Raw genomic sequence first — 17,916 nt, 5'->3', positions numbered from 1 at the left:
AGGAATGCCCGGGAACAGTATGGCAGCCTGAATTATACTAGGATCAAACACCCCCCTTACAAGCTGAAGCCAATAAGCAAAGTGCGCACGTGGGGGGAAAGAGAGCGGGCAAAAGCAGAAGCCGTTTGTTCCCAGCTAAAGCTGACAGCAGCTCAAACATCCCAAGGTCAAGATAGTAGATAATACCTAGACAGTGAAACTCAGTGCATAGCAGGCAGAGTGCGGTGGTTTTCCCCTCCACACATTCCAGCAACACGGCAGTGTTTAACTGACATCCTGCCCTCCCAAAGGCCTCCCCCCAGGTTTATCTGGGAAACAATGATGGAATCTCTGCAGTAAACGATGTGACCCACCTCCACCCACTCTGTAGTGTGGCCCAAAGTCAACTCATTCCACCAAATAAAACAATTTGTTTCACTTAAGTGTAGAGTCCAAAATATCAGCAACTTCAAAAAGTGGTTCACCTTGCACCATCGGGGGGGGGGGGCAGCTGTGCTCATTGGGGTCTCCAAGCATTCGGGCCAGGATCCTGTTTTAGGAGGCTGAAATGGAAAACGGGGTGCAAATGCTTTAAATTCTTTGGCAATATGAGTTCAACAGTCACATCATTGATCTTGCGCCTGAACGGAAAAGGACCAATAAACTTCCACCCCAGTTTGCAGCTAGATTGAAGCCCCTTGATATTCTTAGTGGGGACATAGGCAGAGTCTTATGGCTGGATGTCCCAGCCCTCCGAACGTTTCTTGTCAGCTTGAGCTTTGTACACCTCCTTAGCCCCCTCCAAAGTCTTACACAGGACCAGCAATGCTTCTTGCAACCTCCTACACCAGTCCCACACATCCCCCTCCGGTAGGGCCGTGTCAGTCAGGTAGGGGAGAGGTGGAGCCTCATAACCATAGGCAGCCATAAATGGAGAAACCCCCGTGGAGGAATGACATGCGTTGTTATAAAAAAATTCCACAAAGGGAAGAAGACCCTCCCAGTCATCCTGTTGAAAGTTTGTGAAGCACCGTAGGTATTGTTCAAGGGTTTGGTTAACCCATTCCGTTTGTGTTGGAGTTTCAACTTGCTTACACTTCAGTCATTACAGAGTTAAGTGTTGTTTGTCAGAAAACAGGATGTTGCATTACATAATGTATTCTATGGTGGGAAAGTTTGAGGGAGTTGCTTAGTCTAATGAAGTGACCTGTAGCCTTTGCATTGGTCAGCTAACAACTTGTTTGTGGAAATGCTTTGATCTAGCATTAATGTATTCACAAGCTTTATGGCCCTTTTTGTGAAGCACACAGGAAGCGCTCTCTTGTAGCCGCTGGGTAGATAGGAAGATGTAGACGTTAGCAAGTAATGCTGAAAGTAGCTGTAAGCATGTAATCTTGTGTTTTATTTCTTTTTATCCAAAGTACCTTACCCATGCTTTATTTTGTTTTGTAGTAAAGATATTTTCTTTTAACTAATGTGACTCTTGTGTTTGCAAAACGACCATCGATCTCGAATCTCAGAATCCCAACAGTTTGGCCATCGGTCTTGGGGTGATAAGCACTACTCAGGCCCCATTCCACCCCCAGAAAGTGCATCAGTTCCCCCCCAAACTTAGAAACGAACTGCGACCCTGTGTTGGAGATACTCCTGCGGGACCAGGTATGCAGCCAGAACACCTGCTTAAGGAACGCCTTGACTAGGAGGCAGGCTGTAGGCAGGGACTTAAACTGGATGAAATGGGCTTGCTTGGAAAATAAATCGACCACCACCCATATAACTGTTTTCCCCTGGCTGGGGGGTAAACCGGTGATAAAGTCCATGGATATCACCTCTCATAGCCTGCTGGGCATGGGCGGTGGCCGCAAAAGTCCAGACGGTTTTCTGAGACATGGTTTATATATGATGCATGTCTGGCAAGACTGGACAAACAGGAAGAGATCCTTTCTCATACCGGGCCACCAGAACTGACGTTGCAACAGATGCAGAGACTTCACAAATCCCAGGTGCCTCGCTAGCTTGTTGCAATGCACCGTCGCCATGACATCGCCCGCAAGGCTGACAAAATGAACAGTTTGTGACCGTGGAACCAGCAGCAATTAGCCCGTTCCTCCAACTCCCCCTCCCTCTCCAGTTCTTTCAGATCAGCGTCTGAGAGGACGGAGGTGAACTTCAACTCCAAGGAGTCCCCATCCCCTGGGGACTTGGCTGTGAGTCAGGACTGCCCCCCCAACTTGGAGGGAGTGAACATAGAGTCCAGAACGCCCTCATGTTTGACTGTCATGCTGCAGGAGGTGGGACAATGCATCCGCCAATTAGTTAGCTTTGCCCGGGAAGTGGTGGAGGGTGAAATTGAATTTGGAGAAGAAGTTTGCCCACCTCAGTTACTTAGCATTAAGGTTGGGGGGCCTTCTCATTACTTCCAAGTTTTTATGGTCAGTCCAAACCTCAAACAGCACCCGCTCCCCCTCCAACCAGTGCCGCCAAGTTGAGAGTGCTAATTTAATAGCTCCCACTTCTTTGTCTCATACTGACCAGTTCCGCTTAGTGTCATTGAACTTCTGGGAGACATAAGCGAGAGGATGCAATTTCCCATCTCCCCCCTCCTGCAAAATGCCCATGGTGACATCCAATGCATCGACTTGTACAATAATTTTTTTTAATTTTCGTCAGGGTGCACCAACACAGGTTCAGACGTGAACAGGGCTTTTAAGCGGTCGAACGCCTCCAGGCATTCATTATTCCATGCCAGTTTAGCGGTGACATCCATACTCTCGGGCCCCTTCCCTTTTGTTTTCAGGAGATCCATGAGTGGTAAGCTCACCTGGGCAAAGTTGGCGAGAAAAGATCTGTAAAAATTGGCAAATCCTAAGAATGCTTGGAGCTGCCTTCGGGTCCACATTCAACCCCCTATAGTCAGTGCATAGCTTCAACCCCTTTTTCTTCCTTTTTCTTCCAGAACAGCATGGGGGCAGCAAATGGGGAGGATGTGATGAGCTCCTAGCCATGGGCTTTAAGTTCACCTGTCCCCCAAGCAGGCAGTCAGCAGATCAAGGCATTCTGGTGCCCTGAAGGTGCTCCCAAATGGGACTAAGAGCAGCACACCAGAACAAGCACTTGGTGATCCAGCAGAATTCTAAGTTAAAGGGATCCCATCATTGAACTGTGCGTCAAAGTCTAAGCGAAAAGCCTGAAAACTAGCTGAAAGCCTCCCCTTTAGAAGCGGAGGGGGGGAGGGAACTCTCTCATGACATGAAAACAAATGAACTTTTTGCAGTAAATTGGGGGGGCTGGTTAGAGAAACAAGACTACAAAAATCAAAAGATCGGTTCCCCTGGAGAAAACGGCTAATTTGGTGGGTGGACTCTATGGAATTATACCACTCTTTCCAGGCTCCACTCCCAAAATCTCCAGGTATTTCCCAACCCAGAGCTGGCAACTATATCTGGGATCATAAACGCTGTAGATATACCATCTTTTTTCAATAATGACCACGAGTTAAACGATCTGTCTGATCTTTTATGTACTAAGATGAAGTGTGTCCCAGTGTTTTTTGTTTACAATGTTTTAATGGGTTTTGGCAAAACCGTTTTGACAACAAACAAGGTAGACAGAATAAGAAGCAAAAGCTGGGTGTGGCTGGATGACCACACATCTGGTAACATGGAGATGTGGCCTAATATGCTAATGCATTTCTGCTGTTGGGTGTGACCTATTATGCTAATGAGTTCCTGCTGGGCTTTTTCTACAAAAAGAGCCCTGATTATATATAATCCCCCTTTTAAAACCCTTTGTATTTATGTGGTTCTCCTTGTAGAAGTCTATTTACCTTACTGGGAACCCAAGGAGACTAAGGCCCTGGCTTTCTGGCTCTTCCTGGCCTTCTTACAGAGTCCCTAGGCTAAGAGCCACAGACCAAGAGCTCATGCCTCTGGCTAGGTTCTGCCTTAAATAGAAGCCTCCCCCAGCAGAGGGTGTGGCCAGCAGCAAATCAAATTCACCCAGGCACTCAATTACAGTCAAACAATGACCCTTTCTCACCCTATCTCAAGCAGCCAGGACTCTGCAACAACTCAAAACTTACCCACACACTCCCAAACACAGTCCCCCTGCACAGTACCCTCAGCTAAATCACCTCAGCTGAAAGCAAATAAAAAACACTCACCCCTCTAGCAGCTCTATCCCCTGCTGCTTCTCAGTGCTCAGCTGTCTTATCAATGGGTATAAGAAAAACATCCTGAAAATAAAAGTAAAGAGGCTTGAGCCTGCTGAAACAGCTGGCTTGAAGGAAAACAAAAGTGAGCAGGATCCAAAGAAACAAGTTCAAAAGAACAGCTATCAGATAGGAGAAAACCTAGCTCTTCACGGAGCACAGCAGAAACACTGCCACCCAGTCAGCCGGAAACCCAAATTTGTCTGAAAGAACTGTGCAAATACAATACCTCTCTCGACTCTACCCCCCCTCAAAAAAGAAAGTGTGTGTGGCAGGGTTTTCTGTTGGACCATTCAAGTTATACAGCGGGGGGTTGTTTGTCTATTATTTAGAAAATGTCTTCCTTACTGCTTACCATAAAGTTCTTAAGGTAGCTTATGAAAAGAAATATACATGAAAAGTCATTTAAAATACAATAATAATAATAAAACAAAATCAACCAATAAAATCCAACATATACATAAAACTAACAGCAGCAATTAAAAGCATGTATAGAGCTGGAGAAATCCAGAACAATAGTATCTTAGCACAGGATCCTTGGATGTTTGAGGTCTACCACAGTCTTGTAAGGGCTGCGGTGGCTCAAATGGTTAAGATACTGAACTGCAGGCTGGAAGGTTGGTAGTTCAGCAGTGCGAGACCTGAGTGTTGCATGACGGAGTGAGCTCGAGTCTCTGGTTCCAGCTCCTGCCAACCTAGCAGTTCGAAAGCAAGAAATTGCAAGTAGATAAATAGGTACCGCTTTGGTGGGAAGGTAACAGCGTTCTGTGCACCTTGGCGTTAAGTCATGCCGGCCACATGACCACAGAAATGTCTTCGGACAGCACGGGCTCTTCAGCTTGGAAATGACCCTTCATAGCCATAAATGGTTTTAAAGGGGGAGCCCCTTCATAGCCATAAATGGTTTTAAAGGGGGAAAGTCCAGTTGAGCTATGCATGGAATTATTATAACTGTACTCCTCATAAGGCAACAGCTCTGCCCAATCATCCTGCTGGTAGTTTGTGAAACATCTGAGAAATTGTTCAACCACCTGGTTCACCCTTTTGGTTTGACCATCGGTCTCATGGTGGTAGGTGCTTCTAAGCCCCTGTTCAATGCCCAACACCTGTAAAAACTCTCTCCAGAACTTGGCCACAAATGATCAGATATTATCTTTCGAGGCAGTGAGTGCAATCGTATCACATGGAGAATTCTACCCCTCATGTTGTTTTGAAGTTTGTTATACATTTTGTTTGAGTCGAGACAGTGTGTCTGGAAATGTATCCATTCATGAACTGCCACAAACTTCTTGAAGATTTGATTCCCCCAGATGCATATAAAGCCTTCCCTGATTGGTGGTCACCCATGCTGGCTAGAGTCTTTTCACAGATCAATGACACAGGTTTGATACCTGCTGGATTGAAATTAAGTATTATTGTCCCTATACATAAAAAAGGGAGCAAATCTGCCCCACAAAATTACAGACCAATCAGTTTGCTCAACATAGCAGCTAAGCTATATGGCAAATACCTGCTGACTAAACTGGAAGACTGGGTAGTTGAGAACCAAATTATCCACCCTGTCCAAGCAGGTTTTAGGAAAGGATTAAGTACCATTGATCACTGCCTAACACTGCATCAATTGGCATTTTCAGGTATTTAAGGTCCACTGAAGGCCCTATATGTAGCCTTTGTCGATCTGGCTGCTGCTTTTGATTCGATTGATAGGTCCCGATTGTGGTCAAAGCTTGCGAACCTGAACATTGGCAATCATTTATTATTTTTTGCTCCAAGAGCTACATACAGAGTTGGAACTTCTGGCTCTCTAAGTGACAGGATTCCAGTCTGGAAGGGTGTGAAGCAGGGTTGCGTGTTGGCCCCTTTACTGTTTAATCTTTACATCAATAACATAGTTGGGAAACTCTCAGTGCCCCACTTCACTCCCCCCTCATTGGGCCATCAAAAAATGTCAATCTTGTTATATAATTATTACTAACAGGAGCATCTCAAATCATAGGTAAATACTTCATTGAATAAACTGTAATTGGACTATCTATCAGAGGAGAATAAAGGCAGCTTCAGAGGTGCTGTCCGGAGTGCTACAAATTCAGCGCTCCAGACCAGAGAGAGCAAAGATCTGAGGTAGTTGGATGGCCCTGGAGAATGAAAAATGTTTATCCCCCCCAGAGCCAGGTCTACGGATGGCATCTCAAGATAAGGAATCGCTACTCTGACTGCTGCACTAAGCCCTCTGTTTTTGCAGTTATGGATATATCCATACAACTACTGGATTAGTCATGGCTGCTTGAAATTGCTATGGCTCCTTCTCCATGACCAGCTAGTCACATGCAACTAGTGTTGGGAATGGAAATAAGCTTTCACACACACACACACACACACACACACACACACACACCTTGCTTCTCAGCTTGGTGTAGTAATTAAGAGCATGTAGTGACTGAGAGGCAGCTTTGTGTAGTGGCTAAGAGTTGCGGGATCTAGTGGTGCGAACCAGGTTTCATTCCCCACTCCTCCACATGAAGCCAGCTGGGTTCTCTCAGAGCTCTCTCAGCCCCACCTACCTCACAGGGTGTCTGTTGTGGGGAGAGGAGGGGAAGGTGATTGTAAGCCACTCTGAGACTCCTTTGGGTAGTAAACAGCCATGTATAAAACCAACTCTTCTTCTTTCTCTTCTTCTTTCTCTTCTTCTTTCTCTTCTTCTTCTCAGGGAGCCAATGCAAGCTGCAATTCCAAGCTACCCACTGGACAAACCTGTTGGCCATTTGATTTGGCACTAATTCTGTTTCTTTGGATCCCCATGAGCTCAGCTGATTAACTTCTCACTAATTCCTGAAGGCAAAGCTGTGGTGTTCAGTTCAAATTGTTTATTATTTATTTATTTATTTGATTTGATTTCTATCCTACTCTCCCCACCGAAGCAGACTCGGGGTGGCTTACATTAGGAGTTAAAATATTAAAACACCGATGCATTGACCAATGCAACTTCATAAAATTCATAACATAACAATAAAAAATACAGTAAAGTGCTGATGGCAGTAACATCCCAGTAGGCTGTGTTCAGATGGTAACAAAGGTGTGACCAAGATCGATGTCCATTGTTGTTAGCTGTTATTGTTGTTGTTGTTGACATAGAGGGCCTTAACAATTCAGTTGTTATTAGTGATGGCTCCTAATCGAAGGCCTGGTGGAAGAGCTCCATTTACAGGCCCTGCAGAACTGTAATAGGTCCCACAGGGCCCTGATGTCTTCTGGGAGCACATTCCACCAGTGTAGAGCCACCACTGAGAAAGCCCTGGCCCTGGTAGAAGCCAATCTGGTGTCTTTCGGTCCAGGGAAGGTCAATCAACACGTCGTCTCATAGTCTTTTATAGAAAAGCTTTATTAAAACTAAGAATAGTGATAGACAGAAAGATTCTTTGTTCAGACTGATTAAAACATCTAAGATTACAACTTGTATAGGTAAAACAACAGGACAAACTCCCATGATCCTCTTCATGCATTGCCTTGCACCAACTGGTCTTTTTGAAGTGCAGAGCAAAGATCCTCCCCACCCCCATTCCCATGAGAAAGTTAACACCAGCCAACCGCTCTATACACACACGCACATTTCCCCCCCCCCTTTCATCTCTCCTTCCCTGGGTTTATGGCAGATCAGGTTGAAGGATCAAACAGGCATTTGGCAGAGTCATTTACATAGCAGGACGGTGCGACTCTGACATCAGTGCTCTCTGGGGAACATGTGGGGAAAGGCGGTCCCTCGGGTAGGCAGGCAGTGCTTCAATCAGTGCTTCCATTCACACACATACACGCATGCGCATGCACACACACACGTTTATTCATGGACTTGTGCCTGTATGAATTTCACACATTGATTTGGCAGCCTGATTCTTGAGGCTTCACAGTTACCAAACGCTATAAAGTACACTTGTGGTCTTTTCTGTTGGTGTCCCACAATCCTTTGTGAACAGCATCTCAATGCTCGTGTGTCTACTTCAATGTAAGACTGAAGCAAGGAAAAGCACAGGTCTGTTTAGTAGACAGACACAAGCACTTTATCAAAAGGAGGGTGCTGTGACATCAGAAAGGGGTGGACATAAAAGGATGTTATCCTTCCCAGTACAAAGTGAGAAAGGTTTTTTCTGGACATGAGCTTTTTAAAAGCAATAAAATCACAGGCGTGCTGACAATAGCATTATGAACATCACATTCTATGCCCCACATGAGCAATCATTGCCTAAGGTGCCTGGAAAAACTGCTGCAATTGCTGTTTTACAAACTTCCACTAGATGTCAATGTAACCCTATGTTAAAGGAAGCAAAAGCTAACTGGAACATTAATGTCCAGTTCCCTGCTACCCAGCAAACAAGGAATCAAACAGTCTCATTGACTGCTGTTTGCATGGGAGTTGGGTGAAGTTAAATAGGCATGGGAGAACAAAATCTCCTGTGTTGTCTTGAAGCAGAAATTGCTGTGATTTGTGGTATTCAATCCCTTTCCTCCTCCCTCCTTACTTAGATCTCTTTTATCTGATTTAAAATTATCACATTTTTGACCACAGTGGCCTGTCTTTCTAATATATTACACTTCTTGTTTCCTGTAACCATGTAATGCTAATAAATACTATGTAACCAATTAAGATGCATGATCAGAATTCTATAACCCACCCTAGTAGTGACAACAGAGACTACAGTGGCAGGTTCATTCCTTTGTACACCAAGGCATGGTGCCTGCTTCTTTAACCATTCCTGAGCAGGTGCTCTGCTTATGAAAGTCTCCATCAGCTGTTACAATGGAGCAAAGTGCTACATCTTTCTATAAGCAACCTAGTACAGGGTAAAAGCTTGATCCCTCCATATTCATTCATTACCTTAATACCCTACCTTTTGTCCACCATGGGATGCAAGGCAGCACACACAGGATTCCCAGGAGATCTCCTGTCTAGGCACCAACCAAGGTGCAATCTGCTCCTCTCCCAATTCCACATCACTGAAGGCTCTGCTCTGCTTGCTTGTATTGCATTGTTTATTCTGCCACAGCCTACCCTGCATGGCTTTCAGAGTTAAGACGATGGTTATTCTTTTGGATAAAGAAAAATATAATTCCCTTATGACATGTTATCAGCTGTTTAAATAGCAGCTGTTCTGTGCAAACAGCTAATGACATTCCATGGCATTTCTGCCTTCATGTGCCTACATTAGACACAAGATACATCCCTGGAACTGAGTACCTGAAGAATGACAACTCAGCCTAACAAAATGTTAACAAGCATCCCAAAAGGGTAAAAAGGGTTTAAATAGCTGCAATAATTGTGCAGGGACAGAGACTAGGAAATAGGGAGTGTTTCTGGAAAACAGGGACAGCTGAAGCATATTTAAAAGCCTTTCTGGAGTTCTCCAGGGCATAAAGTTTGGTCTGATAGGGGCTTGCTTGCAGCAATTCAGAGAAACTGGGGCCAAAGTGCTGATGCCCAGGAGAGAGGGCAAGTGGTAGCTCTACACACTGGTTTGTTCAACAGGACCATCTGGACCTGGGATACTGGAGGAACACATAGGCCCCGGTCACACGGGCCGGATATCGCGGGGAGGGGGGAGGCGTGGCTATTTGCCCCGGAGTGAACTACCACGCGGCTGCCGGATCAAATGTCCCACCGACGTCCCATGGTTCGGGGGGAGGTGCCGATCATATGTCAATCCTGCGGCGCGGCAAAGAAGCGGTGCAGCGGGGGTTGTGGGTTTTTTAACGGAAATGTGCGCATGTGCCGTTGGGTGCTTGTGCGCCTCCCGTGGAGACTTGGAAAAAAACACCTTTTCGCGACGGGACATGGGCGGGCGCCGGATGCCACGAACTACCACCGGAAACGTGATCAGACACCCGCCCTTGCCCCGCGGTTTCCGGAAACTAGTACCTCGGAGGTACTAGTTTTTTACGGCACATCTTTGGCAGGAAGCCTCAGGTTAGCCACGGGAGCACTACGCTTCCCAGATGTTGCGGTTTGATCACACCCAGAAAATCCGCGTATCTTCCGTCTCTGTAGCGTGACTAATGCTCCGTGTGACCACAGCCACAGATAGTCAATCCTCTTCCTTGCTTTCTTTCTGCAACAAAACATTCTTAATGTCTCAGATCAGCTTAGTGTACTGACTTCAGGAGGGCAGATTTGGTATTTTACTGGTATATCTTCCCTTAGCTTATCAGTGAAGTCTGAGCTTCTGGAGGTGGTCTTGGGTTTGCTGTTGGAGACTCTCAGGGAGATTGTCCTGGAGAACTGCAGCATCCATGGGGAAGCTGCTTTTTGCATTATGCTCAATACTTTATGGATGTCATTGCTACCATGGGTCTGTCTCAGTTTGTTCTTGGCCCAGCACATGAGAAAGAATATATGTTGGATTTATCTTTTGCGCTGAACAAGTGTCAGCCCATGCCATGGTCACACTAGTATCTGCTGAGGGCATAGGTGATCATGACTTCCCCTTCTGGGCAGAAGACTGATCGGTATTGTCTGCCCTTAGAAATGAATAGATTCTGGGAGAGTTTCAGAGTCTGAACAGTAACTCTGTTGAGGTCTTAATAGGAGCCTGGAATGACAGGCTGTTGAAAGCAATCAACAGAGTTTCTCTTCAGCACTCTCTCCCACTATCCCAAAGGCTCCCACCACCATGGTTTAGTGCAGAATTGGTAGACTAAAGAGAGTGGAGAGACAGCTACAGTAATGTTGACCAAAAACAGGCAACAAACAAAAAACTTCTATCATGCCTGACAAAGCATTTGAAGATCTGTGAGCAAAGAAGGTGTCTTCTCCACTACCATTGCATCAGCAAAGTCACATCCAGCACCATTATTTAGGGTTTTCAGTAACTGATGACTCCAGTGATAGAGTCCCAAAAGGATGACACACCTCCCATGACCCTTTTTCACTCTTGCTTCAGAATCAGATCTAGCTTTGGGACAGAGATTACACTGGTTTCTCTGGTTGATAATCTCAATTTACTAATTTACAAGAGTTATCTTTATTAATGCTGCTGGATCTTTCAGTATCCGTCAGTATATTCATGCACTAGAATAGGAATTGGGAATGGAAGTAAAGTGCTTGAGTGGTTTAATTAATTATTTCGTAGCTGACCATGTTCAGAGGTTTGTGACTGATACAATTGACTTTGCTTCATGAGATTTATCTTGTAAAGTTCCACATGGTTCTGCTTTGTCAACCATGCTTTTTAATATTTATGTGAAATCTTTAAATGAGATTGCCCCTGGTTTTGGAATTGGGTGTCATCAGCATAATTATCACTTTATCTAAGCCAGTCCCTGGGCTATTGTTTATCTGCTGTGGTCAAAAGACTGAGGTGATGAAGGTGCTATATTTCCCACCTATGATGTGTTCAATATATCTTAGAAAGGGAGCTTTGGCTCATACCCCCAAAATCTTGTTGGTCTGCAAGATGCTGCTGGATTCATATCTGGCTCTTAATTTATCCTGGTTAGATTTAGGATTCCTGGGGTACTTTGGACCCTGCTCTTTTTCTTGAGAAACAGGTGGATGTTCTAGGGAAAAAATTATGCTTGTTTCCAACTAGCCTATAAATTGGTTTCCTTTTTATCATGGTCAACTTGGCCACAGTGATCCACGCTAAACTAATATTACTATTAGACTGCTGTAACATGGTCTAAATGGGGCTGCCTTTGGGGAAAAAACCTCAGAAATCTGGTATAAAATGTGACAACATATTTGTTACACAGAGAAGAAGAGAAGAAGAAGAAGAGATTGGATTTATACCCCACCCTTCACTCATAGTCTCAGAGCGGTTTACAAACTCCTTTCCCTTCCCCTCCCCACAACAGACACCCTGTGAGGTAGGTGGGGCTGAGAAAGCTCTTTCAATTACTGCCTTTTCGAGGACAGCTCTTGCAGAACTATGGGTTGCCCAAGGTCATCCAGCAGTTGCAAGTGGAGGAGTGGGGAATCAAACCCGGTTCTCCCAGATTAGAGTCTGCACACTTAACCATATATTACACCATATAATACAACATATATTACACTTAACCATATATTACACTTACATATATTACACCAGCTTTAAAATCTTTACATTTGTTATCCAAAGTTGTCAAAAAACACTTGAAAAAGCAGCTAAAGTAGCATCTCCCAATTTCCCAAGAGTAACAGTACTTTCACCCCTGGTTGTCCACTAGTTTCTAGGTTCAACTCCAGGTACTGCTTGTTACAATTTAAGTGCTTCATGGCCTAGGACCCAAATAATTGCAGGAATGACTCTTTGCCTCTCTCGATATGTCCACATGCAGCACTTCTTTTCAAAATCTATTTTATATACTTTCCTGCGGCTAGGTTCAGACAACCACTGCTCATATCCAAGCCTTTTCTGTGATGATCCTCACAATAACATTCATAACCATGTCAAGAAGGCGTCCACCTGGTTAAATTTTAGGAAATTATGCAAGGTAGAATTATTGAGAATTTAGAATTATTTAGGAAGGCTTTTATCTAATGCTTTACTTGTTGAAACAGTCTATATAGATGTGAAGCTGGTATTGGTAACTGGTAACAATGATGTGAGCATTTTTTAATATTAATGATTACAATTTATTTGTTTTTTAAAAAATTTTGTTGAGAAAGCAGGACATAAATGATTTCAATGAATAAAAATAAAGTATATGCATCAGTGTTTTTACAGTGTTTTAATTATAAGGAATGTGTTTCAAATGTTCTCATAACAATCTCAAAAACCAAATGCAACGTAGGAATTGACAACAATAAAATATGACAACAATAAAATAACAAAGTCTAAATATAAAAGAAGCAAGAAGGACAGAATTGGGGCCATCACTATGAATTATGAGCCATTGATACATAAGTCAGCACAGTAAGCACTTTGAACTGTGTAAACAAACCACAGATTTAATTTAGATACCATCAACTTATCTCTGTCTTCAGGGATATTCCCAGTGGGGCTGAAGGAGGCAATGGTGTGTCTGCTCCTTAAAAAGCCATCATTGGACCCTGCAGTCCTTGCCAACTCCCTCCCAGTTTCGAACCTTCTGTTTCCAGGTAAGGTGGTTGAGAGAGCAGTGGCTGAGCAGCTCCAGGCTTTCTTGGATGATGCCTCCATCCTGGAACCATTTCAGTTTGGCTTCTGCCCTGGCCATGGGATGGAGACCATGCTGGTCACTCTCAGGGATGACCTCCAGAGACACCTGGATCAAGGCAAGTTGGCGCTGCTGTTGCTTTTGGATTTGACAGCAGCATTTTGACCCACCACCTCACCAACATAGGGATACAAGGGACTGCTTTACAATGGCTTCCCTCCTTTCTTCATGGTCGGGGACAGAGGGTGGTGCTCGGGGAGAGGATGTCTCCACAATACCTGCTGGAATGTGGAGTGCCGCAGGGGGCAATCCTCTCTCTGATGTTGCTTAACATCGATATATGCCCCCTCACCCAGTTGGTCCAGGGGGTTGGGTTGGACTGCCATCAGTATGCTGATGACCCCCAGCTTTACCTGTTGATGTCCAGCTGGCCGGACTCTGCCCCAGATATTCTGGACTGGGCATTAGGGCCATGGCTGGATGTTTACAGCAGAGCCAGCTGAGATTAAATCCAATGAAGACTGAGGCCCTGTACCTGAGTCTTGTGGGTTTGGGATTAGGAATCTGGATCCCAACACTTGGTGGGATGCTGTTGACACCAGCACCAAGGGTGAGGAGACTTGGGGTGATCTTGGATGCCTCAATTTTGATAGAGGCCCAGGTCACCTCTGTTGCTAGGTCAGCCTTTTATCATCTTCAGCTAGTCAGGCAGCTGCTTCTCTCTTATCTCCCAGGATTTAGCTAGAGTGATCCATGCAGTGGTCACTTCCAGGCTAGATAACTGTAGCTCACTCTACGTGGGGCTGCCCTAGAACCTGACCTGGAAACTTCAGCTAGTGCAGAATGCAGCGGCGCACTTGCTGACAGCGATGTCTATGTGGGCGCACATTCAACCGGTGCTACACCAACTACACTTGCTGCCATTTGAGCACTGGATCCAGTTCAAGGTCATGATATTGACCTTTAAAGCCCTATGCAGCCTGGGACCAGCATACCTATGGGATCATCTCTCCCCTGTGTGTCCCGGACAGGCTTTCACTCTGCAGATAAAAATCTACTGGTAGTCCATGGGCCTGAAAGACATCCACTTAGCCTCAACCAGGGCCAGGTCCTTTTCTACCCTGGCCCTAGCCTGGTAGAATATGTTCCCACCTGAGATCAGGGCTCTGCAGGACTTATTACAGTCCTGGAGGGCCTGTAAAAATGGAGCTGTTCTACCAGGCCTTTGGCTGAGGCAGCGGATGTTCAACCTTCTCAGCCTCCCCTGCTCACAGTAACTTATTATCTGCCTAACATTCTGCAGGAGGCACTATGGACTGCTCTGGAGTTGTTGTCTTTGTTTAGTTGCCATCTTATTCTGTTTGTTTTTAATTGGGCTTGGATTATATGTTTATTGCTTGTATCTTTTATATCTTTTATATATTGTCACCCTGAGCCGTCTTGTGGAATAAGGCAGGATATAAGCTTAAACAAACAAACAAACAAATAGATTTTACAAGCAACATACACACACATTGTTTTGTATTTATCTGGCTTCAACGGATTTATCAAGATTCCTGGCATGCTCAGTGAATGGCACCAGGTAAATCAAAAGATGTCTGGTTTCATTCTGCCCACAGTGACTTCAATTTGGAGTGTAATCTTTGCAGCAATTCAAGAAAAAGCCCACTTATTGAAGAATGGAAGGAGGATTGGGAGAAATTCTACTTTTTAGCCAACTCCAGCTTAGCTGCCAGAACTATATATGAAACAAAAGCAGTCCATGCCTTGGATATCCTACTACTGGTATCAAAATGTACAAAGGAGCTGAAGAAGGGATGGTGCTTTAATATGGTTGATCAAATCCAATGTACTATACTATTTCTCATTCCTAGCAGATATGAGAAAGAGTACCCTTTTGCTTTTTATTCCCTCCCCAGCATAAACCTGCCTCTAATCCTGATCTAAATGTTAGATAGTAAAGGTAAAGGTTCCCTTGCTCGAAAGTCAGTCGAATCCGACTCTAGGGTTGTGGTGCTCATCTCCGTTTCAAAGCTAAAGAGCCAGCGCTGTCTGAAGACATTTCCGTGGTCATGTGGCCAGCATGACTAAACACCAAGGCACACGGAACGCTGTTACCTTCCCACCGAAGTGGTCCCTATTTATCTACTTGCAATTTCTTGCTTTCGAACTGCTAGGTTGGCAGGAGCTGGAACTAGAGACGGGAGCTCAATCCGTCTTGCGGCACCTGGGTCTCGAACTGCTGAACTACTGACCTTCCGCAGCCTGCAGTTCAGTGTCTTAACCACTTGAGCCATAGGATTTTGCAAGACATGTCTTTTATACTGGCACATACTGAAAGAACTGGAAAGGTCTCCCAGATTTTATGTCTTCTACCTCCAAATATATTTGCCCAATTCTTATACATGTAAGCTAACATGTCCCTCTGTCAGAATGTACTGCATAGCTGATAGCAATTCCTTTGATCATGCTAATTTATTGATTAATGTATTGATTTATAAGATTTATTTATAAGCTTTGTATCCTGCCCGTGTATTTTAAAAAGAGCAGGGTGGCTTACAAAATAAAATATAAATCGATAGCATAAAATAAAAATGCCAATTAATTCAGCCATAAAACCACAAGATAATAAAAAACAAAACAAGATGAACAGCAGCAATTAAAAATATATCACAAGGCTCATCCAGATTAATGTTTCTCTCTCACACACACGTGTGTGATTTTCGTGGCCATGAAGTGATCAGTATTGGTGCCATTTATTTTGTTCTAGCAATGTTAGGTCGCGATCACATGCATAATTAGCTGTACCAGCGGTGCGAATGCCGGGCAGATTTAAAGGGCGTGATCAGACACAAACATCTGGAAAGTGCCTCGCACCCATCGGCAACCTGCTTTGCTCCACCGCAGAAGTGGAGTAAAAAGACACTGGGGAAAGTCTGGTAGCAAACAGGTTGCTATGGGCCACAGATGGACTTTCCCCTGTGTGATCACTCCAGTGTGCTCCCATGGCATCGGGATGGTCTGATCAGGCCCTCCTGACTCTGTGCCGTTGTCCCCCCCCCCATCTCAGTATGTGCATCATACTGCATAGGGAGCCCTCAGTGTGGAGATGTGAATCATTGATCCTTTGTTGAAGGCATCTGGAAACACACAGCAAAAAAAAAAAAAAAAAAAAACCCGACTCACCCATGGTTGCATCTGATCATGCAGTGGCAGGCTGTGCCCGCAGCTTCCAAGGACTGTGTGATAGCGCAACTGTGGGTCAAATTCCTATGGAGCCTTGCTTCCCCCCCCCCCGCTTTATCTTGCACGAGTGACTGCCACCTTAGTTTATTTTTGTGGTTTTACACTTGTATTTTACCATGTTAGAAGAATTTTAATGTCCTATTGCAAGCTGCTTTGAGAATATATTTAGTAAGAAAACAGCTAAGGCATATTAACAAAAACTAACCAAGTAGAAAGCAAAATCACAGTTATCTAGTGATCCCAGCAGCCAAATGCCCACTAACATAAGAAGTGTCGTATCCTCCTTTCTAGAAAGAACAATTGGTTCCACCCCTCCTTTGGAAGAGCATTCCATAGCAGCAGCATAGATCCTACTCTTCATTGCCAGTGTTCTTACTTCCCTTTTGGAAGGCAACTGGAGTACAGCCTGATCTGCTGGCCACAACTGCCATAGGAGTTCATGCAAGAAAGAACCTGTTCCTAATGTTGGTGGTTCCAGGCTGTGAAGGGGTTTCATGGTGTACTCAGCCCACAATCATACTAGCAGTGGCCAGAGCAGTTGTTGCAGTACCAGTTAAACATGTTTCCTTCTCCCAGTATCTACAAGCAAATTTAGAGCAGCATTTTGCACTAGCCTCAGTGTCTGAGTTGTCTTTGGGGGCAGCACCACATGAAGGGTTTTACAGTAATCATTCCTCTCTCTGTGTAAAGTGCTATCAGGTCGCAGCTGACTCATGGCAACCCCATGGGGGTTTTCAAGGCAACAGACTAACAGAGGTGGTTTGCCATTGCCTGCCTCTGTGTAGCAACCTTGGACTTCCTTGGTGGTGTCTTACCCAAATACTTGCCAGGGCCAACCCTGCTTAGCTTCTGAGATCTGACAAGATCAGGCTAGCTTGGACCATCCAGATCAGGGCACTCAGACCTAGCTGTTTTTTAAAAAACGTATCTCAGTGTGGTGAAGTCCTGAATGAAGCGGCACTCCTAGTCACATTGACATTTTTAAATCCAGGAGCAAGTCAGAGTCCAGATGAAGTACCTCCAACTCTGTACCATCTCCAACAGTAAAACATGAACTATATTTATACCACAAGTAGTTCCTTCCAAAGTACTGGTATTACCCACCAACATCTCTTCCATCTTGTCTGGATTCAACCTCAACATATATAAATTTATCTATAGCTTTCAGGCACCAAGTGAATGAAGTCAACAGCTAAGTATGTTGGATATTACAAGTTGAAAACACTCAGTATATCTGGGGTTAAATGTTTGTTTATGTTACTCACAGGAAGTCCCATGTTTTTCATATAACCAATGTTCTTTAGCTGTAGAATACCTGGGAATTTTCTCCCTGATCTAGGAATTTGATTGGGACTAAAGTGTCAAGGTGTATTAGCATT

This window comes from Gekko japonicus, unplaced genomic scaffold (assembly GCF_001447785.1).
Source record: "Gekko japonicus isolate JY-2015 unplaced genomic scaffold, Gekko_japonicus_V1.1 scaffold876, whole genome shotgun sequence".
Lineage (NCBI taxonomy): Eukaryota > Metazoa > Chordata > Lepidosauria > Squamata > Gekkonidae > Gekko > Gekko japonicus.
This window is presented reverse-complemented; position numbering follows the sequence as displayed.